The sequence below is a fragment of the Giraffa tippelskirchi genome, chromosome 2, assembly GCF_054371585.1.
Source record: "Giraffa tippelskirchi isolate mGirTip1 chromosome 2, T2T-mGirTip1v1.2.pri, whole genome shotgun sequence".
Classification (NCBI taxonomy): Eukaryota; Metazoa; Chordata; class Mammalia; order Artiodactyla; family Giraffidae; genus Giraffa; species Giraffa tippelskirchi.
This window is the reverse complement of record NC_137276.1, coordinates 74,900,363-74,924,603: the sequence shown is the minus strand read 5'-3', so window position 1 is coordinate 74,924,603 and position 24,241 is coordinate 74,900,363. Positions and strand designations below refer to the sequence as shown.

Here is a 24,241-nt window from a genome sequence, read left to right as displayed (position 1 = left end):
CCCAACTAGGGGTCAAACCCGCTTCCCCTGCAGTGGAAGCGCAGAGTTTTAACCACTAGACTGCTGCCTATGTGTGGTTCAGCTGCCTTCTAGGAAGAGTGCATGAATGTTTACACTCCTAAATCGCCCTCCAGAAATGCACAGAGCCTAATTATCAGCAGCTTTTCAGAAAAACTCAGTGCTCAGTTGTGTCTGACTCTTTGCAACTCTGTAGACTGTACAGTCCCTGGAATTCTCCAGGCCAGAATACTGGGGTGGGTAGCCGTTTCCTTCTCCAGGGAATCTTCCCAACCCAGGGATCGAACCCAGGTGTCCCGCATTGCAGGCAGATTCTTTACTAGCTGAGCCACCACGGAAGCCCCAATGTTAAATTCATTTTTAAAATATTGATCATTTCATAGCTGAAACTTTCTGTAATGTTTCTGTTTAATTTGTATTTTTATTATTAATGAAGTTAAAATTTTTCAAATTTATTAAACATTTTTTGTTTGTTTATTATGTATATATTCTTTGCCCATTTTAGGATGCTTACAATATTTTTTCTTATTGATTTGTAAAGACTACCTATTAAGGATAATAGTTTACTATGTTACATACTGAAAATATTCTATTTTTTCCTCAGTTTGAAAATATCTTTCACATTTTATAGCGTGAATTTTACCTAAAGCTTATAAATTTTTAGTTTTTATATGGTCAGATATATTCCTCTTGGATTTCTTTCATGATTTCCCTCTTTGATGTGATGTTAAGAAAGATTTTTGAACTGCCAGATTTATGTCTTTCTATATATATATTTTTCCCTAGTGCATTTATAGTTGTAATTCATTTTATCATTTTGAGGATATTTCATTTTCTTCTGACGCTTATTATTGTTGAGAAATCAGCTATAAATCTTATTAGGGTTTTTTTTGAAGGTAATATACATTACCTTCTCTGGATTCTCTGAAGATTTTCTCCTTGTCTTTAGGTTTAAGTCATTTTGCTATGATATGTCCAGTATTTTACTGTGATAAATGTCTTTGCATTTATTTTCCTTGTGGATCTGTGTCTTGATACCTTTGATAGGAACAACTGATAAGGTATTCACAGCCCAAGTCTCTTCTAGTCAAGCTTTTTCTTTGTGCATTAATATAGGGTAATCCTTCTCAGACTATCATGGGGCTGGATGAAACGAAAGGACTTTTGAAAATGGAGAGTGAATGAGTTGGTTTGTGATTCTACAGTGAAGTCAAGTGAAAGTTGCTCAGTTGTGTCCAACTCTTTGCAACCCCATAGACTATACAGTTCATGGAATTCTCTAGGCAGAATACTGGAGTGGGTAGACTTTCCCTTCTCTGGGGGATCTTCCCAACCCAGGGATCGAACCCAGGTCTCCCGCATTTCAGGCAGATTCTATGCCAGCTGCACCACAAGGGAAGCCTAAGTGTGAGTCTGGACTCTATGTAAATAATGCCCTGTGTTTATACTGGGATTGGGGGCGGTGAAAGAGAGAAAGGAAGAAACTGTTGTTTTAGCTGGAAGACGTTTCACTTAGAATTCTTTGAGTTACCCATATCCACACTAACCTATAGAAAAGGGTATCTGTTGGCTCTTTTAACTTGAAATTAAGTTGTAGTGTTAGCTTCAGGCTCAGCTCGATACAGGGACCCAAATTATGGAATCAGGTCCTGGGTTCTCTTTTGAAGTCTCCCAGCTACTCTTCTTCTCTGAGTTAGTCTCAGGTTTTCTCTTATGTTGAAAATACTGGCTCTACCAGTTCTGACCCATGTCTTTTCAGATTCAAGTCTCAGGAGAAAAAGAGCTTTCCCTGGTGTAAGAGTTGCAGCAGAACCATGTCTTACGTGCTCTGATTTAATCCTGGAGCAATTACTACAGCCAGAGAAAGGAAATGCCCCGAATGACTAGACCAGTGTCAGGTGGCCCCTCCATCCTAGGCTGAGGAGAGGAGTCAAGTCAACTCGACCTGCATTTGTTGATACTGGGGGAATGGGTTATTTGCCAGATGAAAATTAGGGTTCAGTGGGGACCCAGTATCCATTTCCTTTTCCTTTGACCACCTGAAACTGAAATTGGTTGATTCTAAATTTTTAGTCTCTTACAACTGAGATCATAATCTTTTAAGTTTTCTTAAGTAACTGTCTTGGAGTGTTATATGCTCCTGAAATGCCTATATGTACTCATGCCCTACATCAATTTTTGCAGTTTCTCATTCAAATAATCTGCAATATCTTATAACTAGAGGGAACTTCAGGGGTTCTGGACCCTGGTGTACGTTAGAAATAACTGGAGAGCATTCAAGACAAGGGTCCCGGCTTTTCCCTAGAGATTCTGACGTATCTCATCTGATGATTCCAATGTGGAGCTAGGATGAGAATTGTAGGTTAGAAAATTCTGGAGCAGATAAACTATAGATTGTCTTAGGAGTTAAGTTTTAGGCTCTCAACTGTTTGAGAGTTAATTTCCTTTAGCCACCAAGTACTGACATTCTTTATTTCAATATTGATTTTGACTTAAAGCTCATTGTAGAGGGAGTGATGGGAATAAAGGTGGGAAAGCCTGGAGAGTGAATGTCTGCAAGTGGAGTGCTTTTCCTTGAAGATCTTTGTGAACCCACAATAAAAATAACCCACTGAAAATCTACTTGGATTTCCAAAGCACTTATGGGCTGGTATCTAAGCAAAGGGCACATGGGAGACATTTTTCTTTTGATGCTCAGCTGCATGCCATCAACTGTATCTAGCTGGTGGACATCAAAAGATAATAGCACTTGTGTGTATATCCGGCTGCCCTATGTTATGAACATTAGTTTTAACTGGTTTCCTTGCACGACCTATTTTTAATTCTCTAAAAGTGGCTAACAGAAGAGGTATTGAGCATTTCAAATAAACACACCCACTCAGAAGAATGGTCACCCAGCCAAACCTGGCTAGTGTACTTTGTTGTCACATTGGGCATAGGCATGATAGGCTCTCAATATTTTCAAACATTTGAACATTGTTTTCAAATGATAATAGATGCAAAATTTAAAAATCAAGTTCTCTCTCTCTCTGTTTTTCCTCGCCTTAGATTTATAGCCAGTACATAGTAAGGGTGAGTCTGTCCATGAATTCTCAGATGCCAACATCTAGAAGGCTATGGCTGGCTCCAATAAGTTTATTTTGGAAGAGTTATCCCCTTAATTTTTTTGCCTTAAATATGCTTAATGGGCAAGAAATGGTATAAAGTAACAGCCAGATCACATAAATTAACATTGTTGCTAATGTTTGTGATCCCCTGGAAAGAGCTCTCTTTCAGGTTGATGCAAACTGCAGGAGAGTTTTCACTGCCTGTTGCCTGGAGTGTGACTGGGTTTGGATCATGAACTCATCTTCACATGGTCCAGAAAAAAGAGATGGTTGCCATGTTTGGCAGACTTCAGATTGCCTTCTAAAGTGGAAGCAGTGACAGATTTCATTTTATTGGGCTCCAAAATCACTGTGTATGGTGACTGTAGCCATGAAATTAAAAGAGGCTTCTCCTTGGAAGGAAAGCTATGACCAACCTAGGCAGTATTAAAAAGCAAAGATATCACTTTGCCTACAAAGGTCCGTCTAGTCAAAGCTATAATTTTTCCAGTAGTCATGTATGGATGTGAGAGTTGGACCATAAAGAAGACTGAGCATTAAAGAATTGATGCTTTCAAATTATGGTGTTGGATAAGATTCTTGATAGTCGCTTGGACAGAAAGGAGATCCAACCAGTAAATGCTAAAGGAAATCAACCCTGAACATTCACTGGAAGGACTGATGCTGAAACTCCAATACTTTGGCCACCTGCTGCGAAGAGCCAACTCATTGGAAAAGACCCTGTTGCTGGGAAAGTTTAAGGGCAAAAGGAGAAAGAGGCAGCAGAGGATGAGATGGGTGGATGGAATCACTGACTCAATGGACATGAATCTGAGCAAACTCCAGGAGATAGTGAAGGACAGGGAAGCCTGCCATGTTGCAGTCCATGGGTTTGCAAAGAGCGGGACGTGACTTAGTGACTGAACAACAGCATCAAAAATTGCCTTCTATCTCAGGGTTGGGCTCTGGCCTTGGTCTTGAGTGATAGGGATTCTCTGGTAAAGTCCTGTCTGTTTTCACTTTGGTGACCTTTGACAGCTCCCTAAGGTCAGCGCTCACCCAGCCCTGTTTGTCTAGTACTCACTCATGAAACTTTGCTTGCTCTTTATGACAGTGAAGAAATTGCTGCAGAATAATCACTGCAGGTCCAATACTCTGTGAAAGACTCCACTTTATCTCCCTAAAGAAGTCTAGGTCCAAAGGACACAGAGAGACCAAAAAAACCCCACTGCCACTTCTGAAGAGCATGGAGCAGATACAAGGTGTTGGAAGCAAAAGCAGGGTACTGTGCAAGCCTGCTGCCCTCAACACCACATAAAAGATGGGCAAACCACCTAAGCCACTTCTCTGGCCCAACCCCTGGACACACTCCTACCCTCACCCTGTGTAAAGACTATGTTTGCCCCCCACCTCAGGGAGTGAGCACGCAAGGGAACTTGTTGTTTGTTCTCATCCCCTCTGGGCTGCAGCAGGAGCCCCAGTAAAGTCTTGCCTGGGGGGAAAAAAAAGGACTTGGTTGGGCACATTGGCTGAGAAGCTTGCCTTCCTCTAAATACCGCCTTGGGTCCTTCTCCCAGCTGCAGAGCATCAACTCCTTCTTGGGCTTACTGCACTAAGCTTTAGTGATGAGCCACAGCTCTTGGCACAGAAAAATTCATTTTCACCTCTTGCACTTTCAGATTCTCCAGAATGGTCAGCTTCACTGTCCTTGGCATGATGGTGATAGTCCTAATGCTGAGGAGGTGCCTGCTGCTGCATTGCCTTCATCTCCCCTTGCCTTAATTTTTGTGTATTAATTTTTGGCCAGACAATAGAGGATAGACTACCTGCAACCTGCCAGTCTTCATACATGGGGATTGAGATAGAGAGAGACTGATGGGAGCTCATCAGTTCTAGCATCCTTCATCCCCCTCCTCTATTTTCAACCCTGCTCATAGTCTTACTTACTCTGTCCCAGAGCCTCTCTCATTCTGTACGTATTTGCAATGATTTGCACTGTATCTCCTTATGGTAGATTCTGGACTGTGGATTAGTCTACTGTTTTATCCATCCTCATGCTTCTAGAGCTTTACAGTTGCAGAAGTGTGAGGCACTGCCCTCTTCTCCCTTCTCTCTGTTCATGTGGTTGTATTCCTTTGTACTGATAGACTCTTTCTGGGTAGGCTTTTGGATGGAAAGGGAGGTGAATCTCTGATTGGCCATCTTGTACCTGTAACTCTTCCGCTCTTTTTTTTTTTTTTTTTTTAACTATATCATGTGTCATTTAATTGTTCATCTTCCCATTTAATGAAGCATACTTTAATAGTTGATTTGGGAAGTAAATCTATCCAAATCTCTTAGGTTTATATACAGGGATATTGGATGAGCAGAGGCATCATTCTTGGAGAGAGAAAAAAAGAAAACTTAACATTGCTTCTATTGCCAAAGTCTCCTATGAGACCTTAGAAAATAATTTAAAAACCAAGTAGGTGAAAGGTTTCACAGTGTATTTTATAACATTTTATTAGAATGATAAATGACTGTAGAATTAAAAGAACGAAGCTTTTTGGCAGACTGTAGGACATTTGCCTAAGAATAAATTACTTTGGAGCTGTGTTAACTCTCTTAATATTTGTTACTAGTTTTCACCTAGGACATGATGCCAAGCAGTTCCAAAAGTATGACTTATTACCCACAGCTCATACCATTTTATCTTTTTCTGTTCAATTAAATATGTCTCTCATCTCTATACCAAGAGGAAAAAAACTTGATTGCTATGTATTTAGTCCATTCTAGCTTATTTTTCTGGTACTTTTAAAAAGTCAACTCTCTGCCATATGCTATGCACCAGAATGGCTGTAAATAATCATAAAATTAAATGCCAGAATTTACCACTGCATGTGGTTTCTCATTAAGGTTTGATGTGGCTTCTCTAAACTGAAAATGGGTGAAGGGTTGATTTCTCGTCTTGTCAAGCTGTTTTCTGAGCTTTCTTACTGGCCCACCTACCTGGATATATAATTAACTTCAACTCTCAAAGGCTTCTGGTAGACTTGGGCTGTATCTTTGGGAAAATAAGAAGTTATTCTCTGAAACACATATGTGCTGTAGGAATAGCAACTCCAAAGTATCTTCAGTGGCTGTTCTCTAATACGGTGTTGACCATATGTTTGGGATACTCCCTAGCAATCCTGTGTCACGTATCCTGATTCAGGGCTTGGAAAATACAGCCAATACCATATGTAACCCTTACTAAGTAGGGAGAATAGATCAGACTGCTACTGCTAACGAGCTAAATGTTATTTTAGGATGAATCCCAAAATAACCCAGACTGTATCAGTCATTAATTTAGATCATGCCTTTAATTTTCCTTTTAAAATATTATTGTATTCTAGAAAATTAGAATTTCCATATAGAGAAGACCATGGTCTTATGGTAACAAATCCATTTAGATGGGAGATTATATAGATTAAAATTAATGTGGATTAGACTGTATCTATTTTTAGATCTACTGCTTTGATGATCTTTCAATATTGTTGCATTCTGGAGAATTAGGGATTTCTGTATAGAGAGGATGGTGGTCCTGTGTTCACAAATCCATTTAAAGATTATATGAATTAAAATTAAGCTTTTCTGTGTATATTTTGTTCTGCTATCGTGGTAACAAGTGAAGATCTGTTCCACTGAATAGTGTATTAATATTTTCACCTCCCAATGGATTTAGTTGCAATCTGTTACTCGTAAAAATAGGGATGGTGATTTCAAAGCAATAATTTTTTAATCCCATTTGCTGTGCAATGTACTGTCCTGGGGATGAAAGTGACCATAAATAACTGTCTTGGCCTTTGCCCCGAAGCAGGTCAAATTCAAGTGGTTTGAGAAGAGTGCAACTTTTGGTTAAGTGCTCAGAGTTAGACAGATGTGGGCTTGTCACTCCTTAGCTATGTGACTTGAGCAAGTTCAGTAACTTCCCTTGAGCCTCAGTTTTCTCATTAGTAAATTGGGGGAGATGAAAAGTAAACTGCCAATAGGCAGTTGTATATAGGTTAAATGAAGTGATAGTAGTGAAGTGCTGGGCGCAGTTTCTGGCCCAGAGTAATTCAACAAGTATTGGCCAAAGTAATCAGTATTGTCATAATAATGTAGTTCCTGTTAAAATTGATCAGTGATGTTTGTCGGCATCAGGCAGTGCTTCCATTCAGCAGAAGGAATCAGTTCAGTTCAGTCACTCAGTTGTGTCTGACTCTTAGCAATCCCATGGACTGCAGCACGCCAGGCCTCCCTGTCCATCACCAATTCCCAAAGTTTACTCAAACTCATGTCCATTGAGTCGGTGATGCCGTCCAATCATCTCATCCTGTGTCGTCCCCTTCCTCTCCTGCCTTCAATCTTTCCCAGCATCAGCATCTTTTCAAATGAGTCAGTTCTTCTCATCAGATGGCCAAAGTATTGGAGTTTCAGCTTCAGCATCAATCCTTCCAATGAATATTCAGGACTGATTTCCTTTAGGATGGACTGGTTGGATCTCCTTGCAGCCCAAGGCACTCTCAAGATTCTTCTCTTACTACTACTGCTGCTACTTTTACAAAACAGGAAAAGAAAAACAAATGCTTCAGTGACGAGAATGTTAATATAATCCATATGTATAACTGGATCCTATGTGTTTTTCTCTTCATAAACACATTTTTCTTGTTTTTCAGATTTTAGCTGTGCTGGGTCTTTACTGCACTGGGTCTTCTTTGTGCTGGGTCTTCATTGCAGTGCACAAGACTATAGTTGCAGCACGTGGGCTTTTCTCTCTAGTTGTGGAGCATGGACTCTAGAGTTTGCGAGCTCAGTAGTTGCAGCACACTGGCTTCTCTCTGCCCTGTGGTACATGGGATCTTAATTTTCTGACCAGGGATCAAAGCCTTGTCCCCTGCATTGGAAGGTGATTCTTAATCACTGGACCGCCAAGGAAGTCCCCGTAAACACACTTTAATAATTGATCAAATTCTGTTTGTATTTGAGGAGATGCCAAACATATATATATATATGTGTGTGTGTGTGTATATATATATATATATATGCATGTGTGTATGTGTAGGAGAAACTTCTTAAGCTAATCAAAATGATTAGCTGCATATATTCTTTCAATAGAACAGTGACATTGAATACCTTATTATAAGGGAATAATTCTGAGATTTCCTCTCTGAAGTTGATAACATGATCCCCAAAAGAGGATGATAGAGGAAAAAATGAAAATATTTCTCTGGGTACTTATGCCTAGTATTACTGTTACCAAATGCAAGTTCATGTGCCCAATGCACAGTGAGGCCAAACAAACTGAATCATTGGAGTTTGGAGCAGAGAAATGTTTTTTGCAAGGCCATGCAATGAGATGATGGCTCAGGCCCCCCAAACCCTGAACTCCTTGAAGGGCTTCAACAAAGCTTTTTAAAGGCCATTAACTCCAATACTTTGGCCACCTGATGCAAAGAGCTGACTCATTTGAAAAGACCCTGATGCTGGGAAAGATTGAGGGCAGGAAGAGAAGGGGACAACAGAGGATGAGATGGTTGGGTGGCATCACCAATTCGATGGACATGGATTTGGGTAAACTCTGGGAATTGGTGATGGACAGGGAGGCCTGGCGTGCTGCGGTCCATCGGGTCACAAAGAGTCAGACACGACTGAGTGACTGAACTGAAAAGCCAGGGAAGGGAGGGATGTGGTTAGTTGTTGCAAATTTGTTGGTGTCAGAATCCTTTGTTATTTGTACCTGTCCGCATAGGTCAGGTCATGATGTTCCTGTAAATCTCCAGTAAAACAAATGTTATTCTCTGTTCTGTAACTTTTTAATCTCTATATGAATGGACTCTTAAAGGTCAGAGCCCTGAGAATGGGTTCTCACTTATATTTCAGGCCATAGGCAACATGCTTTTACCAAAGGTGCAGAGCCAGCATGCCTAAGCACAGGAAACAGAGCACAAAGGTTAAAGCAGAAGGAACAGATTTAATATGGAGTCAGATGTGTTCTTCCCTATTACATTATAGTTGAAGAAAGGAAAGAAGAAAGTAGTGAATGCAATGTCTAACCTGTGTTTCTGCTTCTAGGAGTATATAATTTGTGCCATTTATGGTGTGGTCAATTAAAAGATTCGAGTGACTAATGACACTTTTACATGTGTTCATCAACATATTAGTTTTCTATTGCTGCTTACCAAATTACCAAAAATGTAGTGGCTTACAACAACATGAATTTATCATCTCATAGTTTCTGTGCCTTAAGAGCCTGTATACGGGTGGTGATTTCAAAGGACATCTTTTCATGTGTTAAGCATCCTTTCATGTGTTTATTAGCCATCTGTATGTCTTCTTTGGAGAAATGTCTGTTTAGTTCTTTGGCCCACTTTTTGGTTGAGTTGATGTTTTTTTCTGGTATTGAGCTGCATGGGCTGCTAATATATTTCAGAGATTAATTCTTTGTCAGTTGTTTTGTTTACTATTATTTTCTCCCATTCTGAAAGCTGCCTTTTCACCTTGTTTATTGTTTCCTTCATTGTGCAAAAGCTTTTTAAGGGTCCTCTGTTTAGACTGAAATCAAGGTGTCGGTTATGACATGCAGTGTTCCTTGCAAGCTTTATTGTAAGATTTATTTTGGTGCAGTTCTATGATTGAGGTGTCTTTTTTCTTGCTAGCGTTGGCTGGGAACAGCTCTCAGCCCTAGACTGGCTAGCCCCCTCTCATAAAATGGCAATTTTCTTAGTTTCAGGCCAGCAGAAGAATGTCTCTCTGACATTCTTTTAAAAGATTTCCTGATTAGGACAGGCCCACCAGAATAATCACCCTTTTGGTTAGTTCAAAGTCAGTTGATTAGTTACTTAGTCCTGGGTGTAATGTCCCATCATGTTCACAGGTTTTATCCTGCCCATATTTAAGGGGAAGGAAGGAGTTCTTCAGGGCTTGTACAACAGAGATCTGGAATCTTGGAGGCCGGCTTAGAACTCTGCCTATCACATCCAAACTTTCTAATTATTGCAGGGTAAATGAGCAGTAGGCAAAATTTTAAATTAAAGCACATTTGTCTTTTTACCATTAGGAGTGTCTTGTTAACCCCAGAAGAAAAAATTGCCAAAAGGATTTCTTTTTTATAAGTGAGGAAAGGTAGTTGTGAGGAAGGAGAGAGGAGAGGAAGGCCCCTTCTCAAAGTTTGAAAGACCTACTTAGAATATGAAGCTCATCCCTCAGCAGGTTTCTCAGAAACAGGAAACTCAGTACTTGAGCAACAACCAGTGTATTGGTGTTGAAACTGTGTTCCTATTAATACTAGTTATAATTGTTACTATTAACATTTTTGAAAACAAACACAAAGAAAAATCCTTCAGAGTCAAGTTTCACACTTTAACTTATATCTGTGAACACAATTCATATCTAATTGCCAACTGACAGAGATAAAACCTGAAAGACAATAACTTTATGACTAAACATTCTGTGTTAGAAACAGGGCAGTGTGTGTGGACTTTTTTGGCAAGAGTGGGTCATAAGTTGAATAAAGAATAATTCATTGTGTTAAAAGATAAACTGAGGCATATTAAAATTTTCGAGTTTTTAAACAAAATTTATGTATTTGGCTCCACCAGGTCTTAGATGCAGCATGTGAACTCTTAGTTTAGACATGGAGGATCTAGTTCCCCAACCAGGGAGAGAACTTGGGCCCCATGCATTGTGAGTGTGAAGTCTTAGCCACTGGACCACCAAGGAAGTCCCTAAAAATGTCAAGTTTATTTGAGCAAAAATTGATTTGAATCAGGCAGCACTCAGTCTAGTAGATAGAAAGTAGCTCTGAGGAGCTGTACAAGGGAGACTTTTATAGGACAAAGGAGCAGGAACAAGGAAGTCACACAAGGCAAAAAAAAATGCTGGTTGATCAATACAACATTTCTTCCCTTTAGGTCATGGCAGGGGTCTGTTAGGCAGATTACTTAACTAACTAATGCTAATCAGTTGATTCCTGATTGACTGGTTAAAGATTCTATTTGTGGGAGAGCTGAACTGTAATTAAGTTAAGACTCAGTTTGGTGACATAGGCTTAGCATAAGTGACTCCATTTTGGGCTTGTGGTTTTGTTTTTTAAATTAATTAATTTATTTTAGTTGAAGGATAATTACATTACAATATTTTGGTGGTTTTTGCCATATATCGACCTGAATCAGCCACAGGTGCACATGTGTCCCCTCATCCTGAACACCCTCTCACCTCCCTCCCCACCCCATCCCTCTGGGTTGTCCCAGAGCACTGGCTTTGAGTGCCCTGCTTCATGCATTGAACTTGGACTGGTCATCTCTTTTACATACGAGAATATACATGTTTCAATGCTCTTCTCTCAAATCATCCTACCTTCGCCTTCTCCCACATAGTCCAAAAGTCTGTTCTTTACATCTATGTCTCTTTTGCTGCATTGCTTATAGGATCATCATTACTGTCTTTCTAAATTCCGTGTATATGTGTTAATATACTGTATTGGTATTTCTCTTTCCGACTTACTTCACTCCGTATAACAGGCTCCAGTTTCATCTACCTCATTAGAACTGATTCAAATGCATTCTTTTTTATAGGTGAGTAATATTCCACTGTGTATATGAACCACAACTTCCTTATCCACTCATCTGCCAATGGACTTCTAGGTTGCTTCTATATCCTAGCTATTGTAAACAGTGCTGCAGTGAACATTGGGAGTACACGTGACTCTTTCAGCTCTGGTTTCCTCAGTGTGTATGCCCAGCAGTGGGATTGCTGGGTTGTATGGCAGTTCTAATTCCAGTTTTTTAAGGAATCTCCTCACTGTTCTCCATAGTGGCTATACCAGTTTGCATCCCCACCAACAGTGTAAGAGGGCTCCCTTTTCTCCACACCCTCTCCAGCATTTATTGTTTGTAGACTTTTTGATGGCGGCCATTCTGATCAGTGTGAGATGATTCCTCGTGGTTTTGATTTGCGTTTCTCTAATAATGAGTGATGTTAAGCATCTTTTCATGTGTTTATTAGCCATCTGTATGTCTTCTTTGGAGAAATGTCTGTTTAGTTCTTTGGCCCACTTTTTGGTTGAGTTGATGGTTTTTCTGGTATTGAGCTGCATGGGCTGCTAATATATTTCAGAGATTAATTCTTTGTCAGTTGTTTCATTTACTATTATTTTCTCCCATTCTGAAAGCTGCCTTTTCACCTTGTTTATTGGTTCCTTCATTGTGCAAAAGCTTTTTAAGTTTAATTAGATCCCACTTGCTTATTTTTGTTTTTATTTCCATTACTCTGGGAGGTGGGTCATAGAGGATCTTGCTGTGATTTATGTCAGAGAGTGTTCTGCCTATGTTTTCCTCTAGGAGTTTTATAGTTTCTGGTCTTACGTTTAGATCTTTAATCCATTTTGAGTTTATTTTTGTGTATGGTGTTAGAAAGTGTTCATGTCATTCTTTTACAAGTGGTTGACCAGTTTTCCTAGCACCACTTGTTAAAGAGATTGTGTTTTCTCTATTGTATATTCTTGCCTTCTTTGTCAAAGATAAGGTGTCCATAAGTGTGTGGATTTATCTCTGGGCTTTCTATTTTGTTCCATTGATCTATATTTCTGTCTTTGTGCCAGTACCATGCTCTCTTGATGACTGTAGCTTTGTAGTACAGTCTGAAGTCAGGAAGGTTGATTCTTCCAGTTCCATTCTTCTTTCACAAGATGGCTTTGGCTATTGGAGGTTTTCTGTGTTTCCATACAAACTGAAATTATTTGTTCTAGTTCTCTGAAAAATGCCATTGGTAGCTTGATAGGGATTGCATTGAATCTATAGATTGCTTTGGGTAGTATACTCATTTCACTATATTGATTCTTGCAATCCACGAACATGGCATATTTCTCCATCTATTTGTGTCTCTTTGATTTCTTTCATCAGTGTTTTATAGTTTTCTATATATAGGTCTTTTGTTTCTTAGGTAAATTTATTCCTAAGTATTTTATCCTTTTCATTGCAATGGTGAATGGGATTGTTACCTTAATTTCTCTTTCTGTTTTTTCACTGTTAGTGTATAGGAATGCAAGGGATTTCTGTGTGTTAATTTTATATCCTGCAACTTTACTATATTCATTGATTAGCTCTAGTAATTTTCTGGTGGAGTCTTTAGGGTTTTCTACGTAGAGGACCATGTAATATGCAAACAGTGAGAGTTTTACTTCTTCTTTTCCAATCTTTTTCTTCTCTGATTGTTGTGGCTAGGACTTCCAAAACTATGTTGAATAGTAGTAATGAGAGTGGGCACCCTTGTCTTGTTCCTGAGTTTAGAGGAAATGCTTTCAATTTTTCACCATTGAGGAAAATGTTTGCTGTGGGTTTGTAGTATATGGCTTTTATTATGTTGAGGTATGTTCCTTCTATGCCTGCTTTCTGGAGAGTTTTTATCATAAATGGGTGTTGAATTTGTCAAAGGCTTTCTATGCATCTGTTGAGATAATCATATGGTTTTCATCTTTCAATTTGTAAATATGGTGTACCACATTGATTGATTTGCAAATATTGAAGAATCCTTGGAATACATCCCTGGAATAAAGCCTACTTGGTCATGATATATGATCTTTTTAATATGTTGTTGGATTCTGTTTGCTAGATTTTTTGTTGAGGATTTTTGCATCTATGTTCATCAGTGATATTGGTCTATAGTTTTCTTTTGTTTGTGGCATCTTTGGTTTTAGTATTCAGGTCATGGTGGCCTCATGGAATGAGTTTGGGAGTTTATCTTTCTCTGCAGTTTTCTGGAAGTGTTTGAGTAGGATAGGTGTTAGCTCTTCTCTAAATTTTTGGTAGAACTCACCTGTGAAGCCATCTGGCCCTGGGCTTTTGTTTTTGGAAGATTTTTGATAATAGTTTCTATTTCTGTGCTTGTGAACCCGATGCTGGGAAAGATTGAGGGCAAGAGGAGAAGGGGACGACAGAGGATGAGATGGTTGGATGGCATCACTTACTCAATGGACATGGATTTGGGTGGACTCTGGGAGTTGGTGATGGACAGGGAGGCCTGGCGTCTGTGGTTCATGGGGTCACAAAGAGTCGGACACGACTGAGTGACTGAACTAAACTGATAGGTCTGTTAAGATTTTCTATTTCTTTCTGGTTCAGTTTTAGAAGGTTATACTTTTCTAAGAATTTGTCCATTTCTTCCAAGTTGTCAATTTTATTGGCATATAACTGCACATAGTAGTCTCTTATAATCTTTTATATTTCTGTGTTGTGATTTCTCCATTTTCATTTCTAATTTTGTTGATTTGTTTCGTCTCCCTTTTTTTCTTAATGAGTCTGGCTAATGCTTTGTCTATTTTATTTATCTTCTCAAAGAACCAGCTTTTAGTTTTGTTGATCTTTACTATAGTCTCTATTTTTTTTCATTTATTTCTGCTCTGATTTTTATGATTTCTTTCCTTCTACTAACTTTGGGGTTCTTCTGTTCTTTTTCCAGTTGCTTCAGGTGTAAAGTTAGGTTGCTTATTTGATGTTTCTCTTGTTTCTTGAGATGGGCTTGTATTGCTATGAACCTCCTTCTTAGCATTGCTTTTATTGAATACCGTAGGTTTTGGGTTGTCCTGTTTTCATTTTCATTTGTTTCAATGAATATTTTGATTTCCTTTTTGATTTATTCTGTGATCTATTGGTTATTCAGAAGCATATTGTTTAGCTGCCATATGTTTGTGTTTTTTATAGATTTTTTTCCCCTGTAGTTAACATGTAATCTTATTGCATTATGACCAGAAAAGATGCTTGAAATGATTTCAATGTTTTTAAATTTACCAAGGCTAGATTTGTGGCCCAGGATGTGATCTATTCTGGAGAATGTTCTGTGTGCACTTGAGAAAAGGTGAAATTAGGTGAAATCCATTGTTTTTGGTGAAATTACCTATAGATATCAATTAGGTCTAACTGATCCATTGTATCATTTAAAGCTTGTGTTTCCTTGCTAATTTTCTGTTTGGTTGATCTATCCATAGATGTGAGTGGGGTATTAAAGTCCCCCACTATTATTGTGTTACTGTTAATTTCCCCTTCCATACTTGTTAGCATTTGCCTGATGTACTGAGGTGCTCCTATGTTGGGTGCATATATAATTGTTATATCTTCTTTTTGGATTGATCCTTTCATCATTATATAGTGTCCTTCTTTGTCTCTTGTCACAGTCTTTATTTCAAAGTCTATTTTATCTGATATGAATATTGCTACTTCTGCTTTCTTTTGGCCTCAATTTGCATGAAATATCTTTTTCCAGCCCCTCACTTTCAGTCTGTATGTGTCCCTAGGTTTGAGGTGGGTCTCTTGTAGACAGCATATATAGGGGTCTTGTTTTTGTATCTATTCAGCCAGTCTTTGTCTTTTGGTTGGTGCATTCAACCCATTTGTATTTAAGGTAATTTTGATAAGTATGATCCTGTTTGCCATTTACTTTGTTGTTTTGGGTTCAAGTTTATAAACCTTTTCTGTGTTGTTTCGTGTCTAGAGAAGATCCTTTAGCATTTGTTGAAAGCTGATTTGGTGGTGCTGAATTCTCAGCTTTTCCTTATTTGTAAAGCTTTTGATTTCTCCTTCATATCTGAATGAGATCCTTGGTGGGTGGAGTAATCTTGGTTGTAGGTTTTTCTCCTTCATCACTTTAAGTATGTCCTGCCATTCTCTTCTGGCCTTAAGAGTTTCTGTTGAAAAATCAGCTGTTATCCTTATGGGGATCTCTTTGTATGTTATTTGTTGCTTTTCCCTTGCTGCTTTTAATATTTGTTCTTTGTGTTTAATTTTGTTAGTTTGATTAATATGTGTCTTGGGGTGTTTTGACTTGGGTTTACCCTGTTTGGGACTCTGGTTTTCTTGAACCTGGGTGGCTATTTTCTTCCCCATTTTAGAGACGTTTTCAACTGTTTTCTCCTCAAGTATTTTCTCATGCCCTTTCTTTTTGTCTTCTTCTTCTGGGACACCTATGATTCGAATGTTGGGGCATTTAGCATTGTCCCAGAGCTCTCTGAGGTTGTTCTCGTTTCTTTTAATTCTTTTCTTCTCTCTGCTTCATTTATTTTCACTATTCTATCTTCCACCTCAGTTATACTCTCTTCTGCCTCAGTTATTCTACTTTTGGTTCCCCCCAGAGTGTTTTTAATCTCAGTTATTGCATTGTTGATTAATGATTGACTCTTCTTTATTTCTTCTAGGTGCTTGTTAAACATTTCTTGCATCTTCTCAATCTTTGTCTCTAGTCTGTTTATCTGTAGCTCCATTTTGTTTTCAAGATTTTGGATCATATTTACTATCATTATTCTGAATTCTTTTTCAGGTAGACTCCCTATCTCCTCTTTTGTTACGTGGGTTTTTATCATGTTCCTTCACCTGCTGAATATGTATCTGCCTTTTCATTTTGTTAAGATTTCTGTGTTTGGGGTGCCCTTTCTGCATGCTGGAAGGTCGTGGTTCCTCTTAATTGTGGAGTCTGCTTCCTGTGGGTGGGGTTGGACCAGTGGCTTGTCAAGGGTTCCTGGTTGGGGGAACTTGTGTCTGTGTTCTGGTGGGTGAAGCTGGATCTCTTCTCTCTAGAGTGCAATGAAGTGTCCATTAGTGAGTTTTGGGGTGTCTGTGGGGTTGGTATGGCTTTAGGCAGCCCATCTTTCACTGTTCAGGGTTGTGTTCCTATTTGCTGGAGAATTAGCGTAGTGTGTCTTGCACTGGAACTTATTGGCTCTTGGGTGGAGCTTGGTTTCAGTGTAGGTATAGGCTTCCCTGATAGCTCAGTTGGTAAAGAATCTGCCTGCAGTGCAGGAGACCCCAGTTTGATTCCTGGGTCAGGAAGATCTGCTGGAGAAGGGATAAGCTACCCACTCCAGTATTCTTGGGCTTCCCTTGTGGCTCAGCTGGTAAAGAATCTGCCTTCAATGCAGGAGACCTGGGTTCAATCCCTGGGTTGGGAAGATCCCCTGGAGAAGGGAAAGGCTACACACTCTAGTATTCTGGCCTGGAGAGTCCCTTGGACTGTATAGTCTATGGGGTCACAAAGAGTTGGACACAAATGAGCGACTTTCACTTTCATGGAGACTTGTGGGTGGGCTCTTGTCTATTCATGTTCCCTGGAGTCAGGAGTTCTCTGATATTCTAAAGTTCTGGAGTTGAGCCTCCCTTCTCTGAGTTTTGATCCTCCTCTTACAGTAGCCTCAAGACTTCTTCATCCATACAACACAGAAGATAAAACCCCTAGGTTAATGGTGAAACAACTCTCCACAGCCAGGAACACCCAGAGAGATTCACAGGGTTATATAGAGAAGAGAAGAGGAAGGAAGGAGATAGAGGTGACCCAGAGGAGAAAAGGGAGAGTGAAAAGGGGAGAGAGAGCAATCAATCCAGTAATCAAATCCCTCTTTTCAAAGAGATTGGGCTGCCTTTCTACGTGCCTGGTGTCCTCCACTAGCGTTCAGAAATTGTTTTGTGGAAGTTGGTCACATTCAGATGTCTTTTGATGAATTTGTGTGGGAGAAAGTAGTCTCCCCATCTTATTCCTCTGCCATCTTGCGACCCCACTTGTGGTCTTGTTTTTAACAGTCATCAAAACAGCTTTGGCTTTCTCTCATTTAAAAAATCACAATTTCTGGCCATTTGCACTTTGATTTTATGAAGCACTACTTTCTACCCATTTCAAATTTCCCTTAGCATTTCAGGTGAATCCTTTATAAACTCTTTCAGCTTTTATTGTAAGTCAAAAATAGCTGAATGGAACTCCTGGATCTGGCTCTCCTTCAATAGAAAACATTATTGAGTTTCTGTGAATTGGGCTTAAGTTTCAGATCAGTTACAAATTCTGCCTCTGTATTTCTGGCTGTGGCTTCTGGTGGGAGTGCCAGCATTTGGTTGGATTGTTGTCCAAAGGCTCCTGGGTTCGAGGTTGCTGAAGCTGGTCTAGTGTTTTAATGGTGTCCAGGCTTTGTACAGCAGGAATTTGATTCTACCCATCATTCTGCCATTTTTTTGGTGTGTGTGACTCTCACCAAAGTACTCTCTGAGTACTTACTGCTTCTACTGGTAGTACAGCACATTGCTCGTCCCACATTCTGGTACTTTCAGTGCCCAAAGCCTCTTAGATAGATGAAAAAATGGAATACTTGATGTATAAATGAGAATTATGCCTCTCTGTTAATAACATTGCCCTTCCTCTACCTATTCTTTCTTCCTTTCTTCTCTCTCTCTCTTCCCTTTGGAAACAAGGACAAGAAATCCAGACAAAGAAAGAGAAAGGAAAGGATTTATACATTGTTAAGAATCCAGGGTAGGAGAAAGTCACAGATGAAATTTGTGGTCCCCAAGTCCCTAGACTTTTGCTGAGACAAAAATCAATGACAACAACTTGCTGCAGCTTCCCAGAGGATCCAAAGGTCAGCTACATCATTAGGGATTCAGATTTTTCTAAACAAGACTTTCTGGTCTGAGGTCCTTAGAGTCAAGGGGATTATGACATCTTTCTGAAGATGTCTTTCCTCCTTCATTCCTTCCTTTCCTCCCTGTTTCTTTCTTCCTCTCCCCCTTTTGTCTTTCTCTATTAATTTTATTCATGGCAAACACTTTATAATGTGAAAATAACTTGGGTGATGAGTGATTCTGATGAGTGAGGAACCTCACTCATTCTTATAATAATCTGTGGTGGTGGTTTAGTTGCTAAGTAGTATCTGCTATGGAGGAGGAAATGGCAGCTCACTCCAGTGTTCTTGCCTGGAGAATCCCTGGGACGGGGGAGCCTGGTAGGCTGCTGTCTGTGGGGTTGCACAGAGTTGGACACGACTGAAGTGACTTAGCAGCAGCAGCAGCAGTCTCTGCTACTCCATAGATTATAGCCCCCTAGGCTCCCCTGTCCATGAGATTTCCCAGGCAAGAATACTGGAGTAGATTGCCATTTCCTTCTCTAGGGGATCTTCCCAACCCAGGGATTGAACTCACATCTCTTGCATTGCAGGTGGATTCTTTACCACTGAGCCACCTGGGAAGCCAATAATAATCTAACCATGCTCAATTGTTTTAATAATGATGCCCTGTGATTAACTCATTTCAGTGTGTTTTACATTGCTTTCCATAGATAAAATACTTGCTTCCATAGGTGAGCTATCTAGAATGAATTAGTTCTAATTGTACTGCTGTGTGGTACCAGTGAACTAACTTTTTGACTAACTTTTTAACAACACACTCAGGATATTCAGCCTGACAGTGAGCAGTGTGTTAAGTGGCTCTGTCATGAGAGTGACATACGTTTTCCAGTTTGTCTTGGGCCTCGGAAAAACAGTGAGGGCATTTTCTGTAGCTGTTCTTGTATATTAGATAATTCTGCTTTTCTCTGCCCTTTGGTTAAAGTGGCTCCAGTTCAGAGGAAGTAGTATGAAAGGATTCTCACCATTGGCCAAGTGTGAATTTGAGAAAAAAGTACACAGTTCATTTAACATTGCCATTTAAAAATTTACAGTCAAATCACTGTAGCACTTATATCTTAAAAAGCTTTGCTACTAGAAAGATTATTTTTTTTTCTTCTAAAGTAGGCAAATTAGGCTCTTAAATAGAGTCAGACCTTTTTTCTATCCCACTCGAAACCTTCTGAAGAGCTTCATGATATCAATGGTGTTAGGAAATTTAACTGAGTTAAGTGCTTAATTTTAGAGTTAAGTTTTAAATTCCCATCAAAGTATGCTTTTTACAGAGTTCATGTAGCCATTTCAGATCTGTGACATTAGCAGAAGTCTCAGGATCAGAGCAGAGAATGGAGAAATCGATAAGGCCCTCATGACCAAGACAGTCTGTTTTTCTTTTAGTTGATTGTTTTTGTCTAAAAAAAAAAAAAAAAAAAAGAGTGGTTATTCCCCAAAGCATTACTTTCTGCTAAAACACTGCTTTCAAGCTTAAAATTTCTCATTCTTGCTACTTTTAAAACACTATGGTTCATAGTAATACAGATCATTTATTTTAAATAATGTATACCTTCTAGAATATAACTCGGGGTAGGAACTTAGACTAAGTGTAGAAATAGACAATAAATGGTTAAATCTGGACACAGGTCAAGTCTCATACTTATATTCCAGACCTTTGGGTCAGGTGTCAGAATCATGTGACAGAACTCTGGGCCTCTCCTCTCTCACAGCTGCCAGTCACTCTAAGTCCTTCTATTCAAGAGGATAATCTCCTCAAACCACAGTGTTCTTCAGCCAAATGTGGTATCTTATTGCCAGATCTACCAAACAGTAATCCTGAAGCAAGAGAATTTGTTCTCTTAACTACAGCAGTCATTCTAAGCAAAAGCAATGGACTAAGCACAACTACCACAAACAAACCATTTTGTGCTTCTTTTGTGCATGAAAAAGATCTTTATGCTGTACAAAAAATTGCTCTTGGTTTAGTGTCACTGTGACTTGTATTTTTGGTCAACACACTTCAGTTCAGGTTATCTTTATGGCATAAACGTTTATGCAACCTCCTAAAAGCCTGGTACCATGATGAGTGCTTAATGAACAGTTCTTACTCCTGGGAACTCACATCTAGTAGGTGAGCAGCTGTACTTGCAGCTAGATATATTGTGATATTGTGAATGCTTTGTAAGAGATATAGGTACAAATGATACAAACACTAAAGGAGGTGAATGAATCAAGACTGGGTTCACATGCAAACAACAGAAAATTGAAGTTTATTTCTTTCTCATGTGAACCGTTTTTGAAGGCAGGCAGTCCAGGCTGTGTGGTGACTCAGATTCTTTCTACCTAGTTGTTCTGCCATCATTAACACTTGAGTTCCACTTCATGGCCTCAAGGCTGCTCAAACACCAGCCATCACATCCATTCTAGCAAGTAGAGAAAGGGAAGGAGGAAAGAATGGTATGCATGTTCTTTACAGAGTAGAAGTAGCACACAACACTTCCGCCTACTTCCTGTTCACCAAATTACAGTCACATGATTGGCCACACCTAGCTGCAAGGGGAGGTTGATATAGTTTTTATTTTGGAAAGCCATGTGTCTGTAGAAAGAGAGGATAGTGATAGGAGGAAGATGGGCATTTTCTACCTCAGTTGTTCATATGAGATAGAGAGAATTTTATCTGGAAAGGAAAAGCAAATCTGGAAGGCTTCCTGGAAGAGGTAACATTCAAGTAAGGTTCTCCAAGGAAGAGCAGGAAGATGTCAAATACAGAATCAGTATAAGCATTGTATAGGCAGAGGGAGCAGTGTAAGAGTTTACTTTCAGAAAGCAGCCAGCCAGAGTAAGGAATGTAGACTGTCATCATAGACCAGGACTGGCTTTTTTCTGTTCAGTGCTGACTGGAGATCTAAAAGAAATACCACAGAGTGTTCTCAGTATCTGAGCTACTTCATCTAATCACATGTGTCTAACTGCTAAAGATTGAATTAGCACATCATGCCCACAGAAGTGAAAAATAATTTAAAAATGTATCTATTGGAATGATTGCCCATGTGCACTAAAAAGGATAATCACTTGTTAAATTAGGAAGGATGTTCAGAAAGTTGATTAAATCTGGATTCTGATGATGACATGTAACAAGTGTGAAATAATCATCTCTAAGACCATTTACACACATGTTCATTTACTAATAGGCATCATAAGAGCATAATGTCTTGCTTAAAACAAAGGATCAATTAGTCCTGAAACAGAGGAACAGACAACACAGGCTGGGCAGTAGAGCCTAGGGATAATTATGCCAGCAGATACTTGGTGAGTGCTTGCCACATGCCAGGCATGCTTCTGAGCACCTGCCACATATTAACTGATTTAATTTTCACAGCAATGCTACGAGCTAGGTTTCTATTACTATCTCAGTTTTTATAAACAACACACTGAGACTCAGGTTAAGTAACTGGCTCAAAGTCCCATAGCTAATATGCAGGGAAGCAGAGGCATAAACCCACCCAGCCTGGCTCCTTAACCACTCTACCAGGTAGTAAAAGGGAATTGAGTGTGGGCTGGATCCCAGCTCTATGGCTAACTAGCAGTGAGACTCTTGGGAAGGTCATTTCATCCCTCTGTGTCTCAGTTTCTCACAGTTTCTGCTATTGACGGAGGAGTTGTATGTAAAAGACTGAGCCTGAGCCCTGGCACAAGGTACTTGCTCAGTAGTTATGACCTGGGAGAGACAGCAGGGAGCCTCCCTGGAGAGAGAGCTTAGTTTCCTGCTCAGGAATTGAACCTGGGTCGCCTGGATGAAAACCAGGACTCCTAGCTGCCAGTTCACCAGATGCTAGAGGCTAGAAGCAAAGTTGTCCTGGCTCTTGCCACTGGCACTTCCCCACCCTGTTTGAAACAAGAATGTTTCAGAGAGCCAAAAAAGTGTGAAAATAGGTAAAAGGTTTATTATTAGAGACATAGCACAACATGTGGGAGAGAACACAGGGAAACAGCTTATTTAAGCCAGAAGCAAGGCAGAGCTACATACCTGTAGAGAAGAGTTGTGGGTGTCCTCTCTAATGAGGTGGAGTGCAGGAAAAAGATGACCTCAGTCACTTATTTAGGACAATTCTTCCAGGTCTTCATTTGCCTGTGGCCAATGATCTTATTTCTTTTCCCACATCTGACCTGATCTAGGACCCTCCCCACCCTGTGTACACGTGTTTTTGCTAAGATAGCTCCCATGGCAGAAGCCTGTGGCTGTGTGTCCACACTTATTATGGGGTGGGGCTCCTCCCTTTTTGAGCCCCTAGAAGCCTTCCTGATCATGTGTAGACAAGGACATTTTCCTTGACCTCAGGAGTGGTCCACTTATCTCTTTACTTTAACAGAGCTCAGCTTCTGCCACTAGCTTTGTCCTTGGAGTGTCTGGGTGAGAACAAAGCTTCAGTTTTACTCTACTTGACAGACACCAGTTGTCCAGCTCAGGGGTCCATCTATCTCCTACCTCAGTTAGAATGTTGAACAAGGCTGAGTCATTCATTGTAAATAGTACCCCATCTTTGGCCCTTAGCCATATGAAACAAAAGAGAGACTGAAAGCTATTTCTGACGAAGCATTAAATTCTCTTTCAAAAGACCCAAATTTCTCCTCCTTCCACCCGTTTACCCCAATCCCCTGAGGTTGGTCTGTCTGCTAGTTTTGAGTTTGAGCTGCTTTTTATAGCCATCTGCTACAGTGCTGTGTTACAACAAACAATATCCTCCTAAAAATGTTTACAAATGCTTCTTACATTAGTGCTGTATATTTTTTCATTAAGCTGTGACATTGCCATTGAAAAATTATTTTAATCATCACAAACTGAATTACACAAGGAGAAAGCAGAAAGAGATAGTACTTAAAAGGCTGAATGTACATTAATTGCTTCAGCTAATGAAAGAAACATGACTTAGCCAATGCACACAACATGAATCCTAAGATGCACGGACAATTGACTACGGTAATAAAACAAGTATTAGTGTGTTGCATCTGAAATCCTCATTATGCTTCATGCAGCAAAACCCACTGTGTACCTGCTGTTCAGTGTGTATTTCCTCCTCTTGACACCAAGCTAATTATAGCACCGGGCACAGGGTGAAAGCACGTGACCTATGTTTCCATGGTTTGGGGACCTTCAAAAGCCCTGCAAAGTATGTCTAATAACTCTTTTTCTTTCTTTCTTTGTTTCTTTTTTAACTCTTTTCCTTTTTTTAAGCTGATGAAAGTAGGTAGTGGTCAAAATGATTTTGGAGTATCCCAATGTTCCATAGGCAATTTTAATTAAAATATGAGTTATTTAAATATGCATACAGTTTATTTCACTTACATTGGAATCTTTATCTCCCTTGGCTTTATAAACTAGTAAATTATTTAGCTCAAGGATAATTTATGTCACATATTCAAAAGGCTGTCCATTGATTTTTTTCATCTGTCTTTTCATTTCACAAACCTTAAAGATGGTGATAAAGGCATGGCATTTAAGAGATAGGAAGAGAAGCGAATGCCTTATTTTTACCATTCATCTAGAATCACATTGATTGCAAAGAGGTTATTAATAGCTTGTACACAGGCTGTAATAACCTACTACCTTCTGTTCATAGATTAAAAATATCACCTTATTAGGATCTGTAGTGAAATTTGATGCAACCACAAGTGTCCTCGAAGCCCCACCCTTTTTAAAACTTTGATGGCACCAGTAATACTTCAAGGGATATGT

At 39.5% G+C, this 24,241-nt stretch overlaps 1 long non-coding RNA gene and 1 pseudogene across 1 annotated transcript in view; one reads left to right on the top strand and one right to left on the bottom strand.

Moving 5' to 3' along the window:
* LOC145537978 (uncharacterized) overlaps positions 1 to 24,241 on the top strand; it is a 501,457-nt gene that overhangs the window by 40,561 nt on the left and 436,655 nt on the right. The gene's annotated exons all lie outside the window — the stretch shown is intronic.
* LOC145538249 (NADH dehydrogenase [ubiquinone] 1 alpha subcomplex subunit 8 pseudogene) lies at positions 3,356 to 4,819 on the bottom strand (annotated as a pseudogene).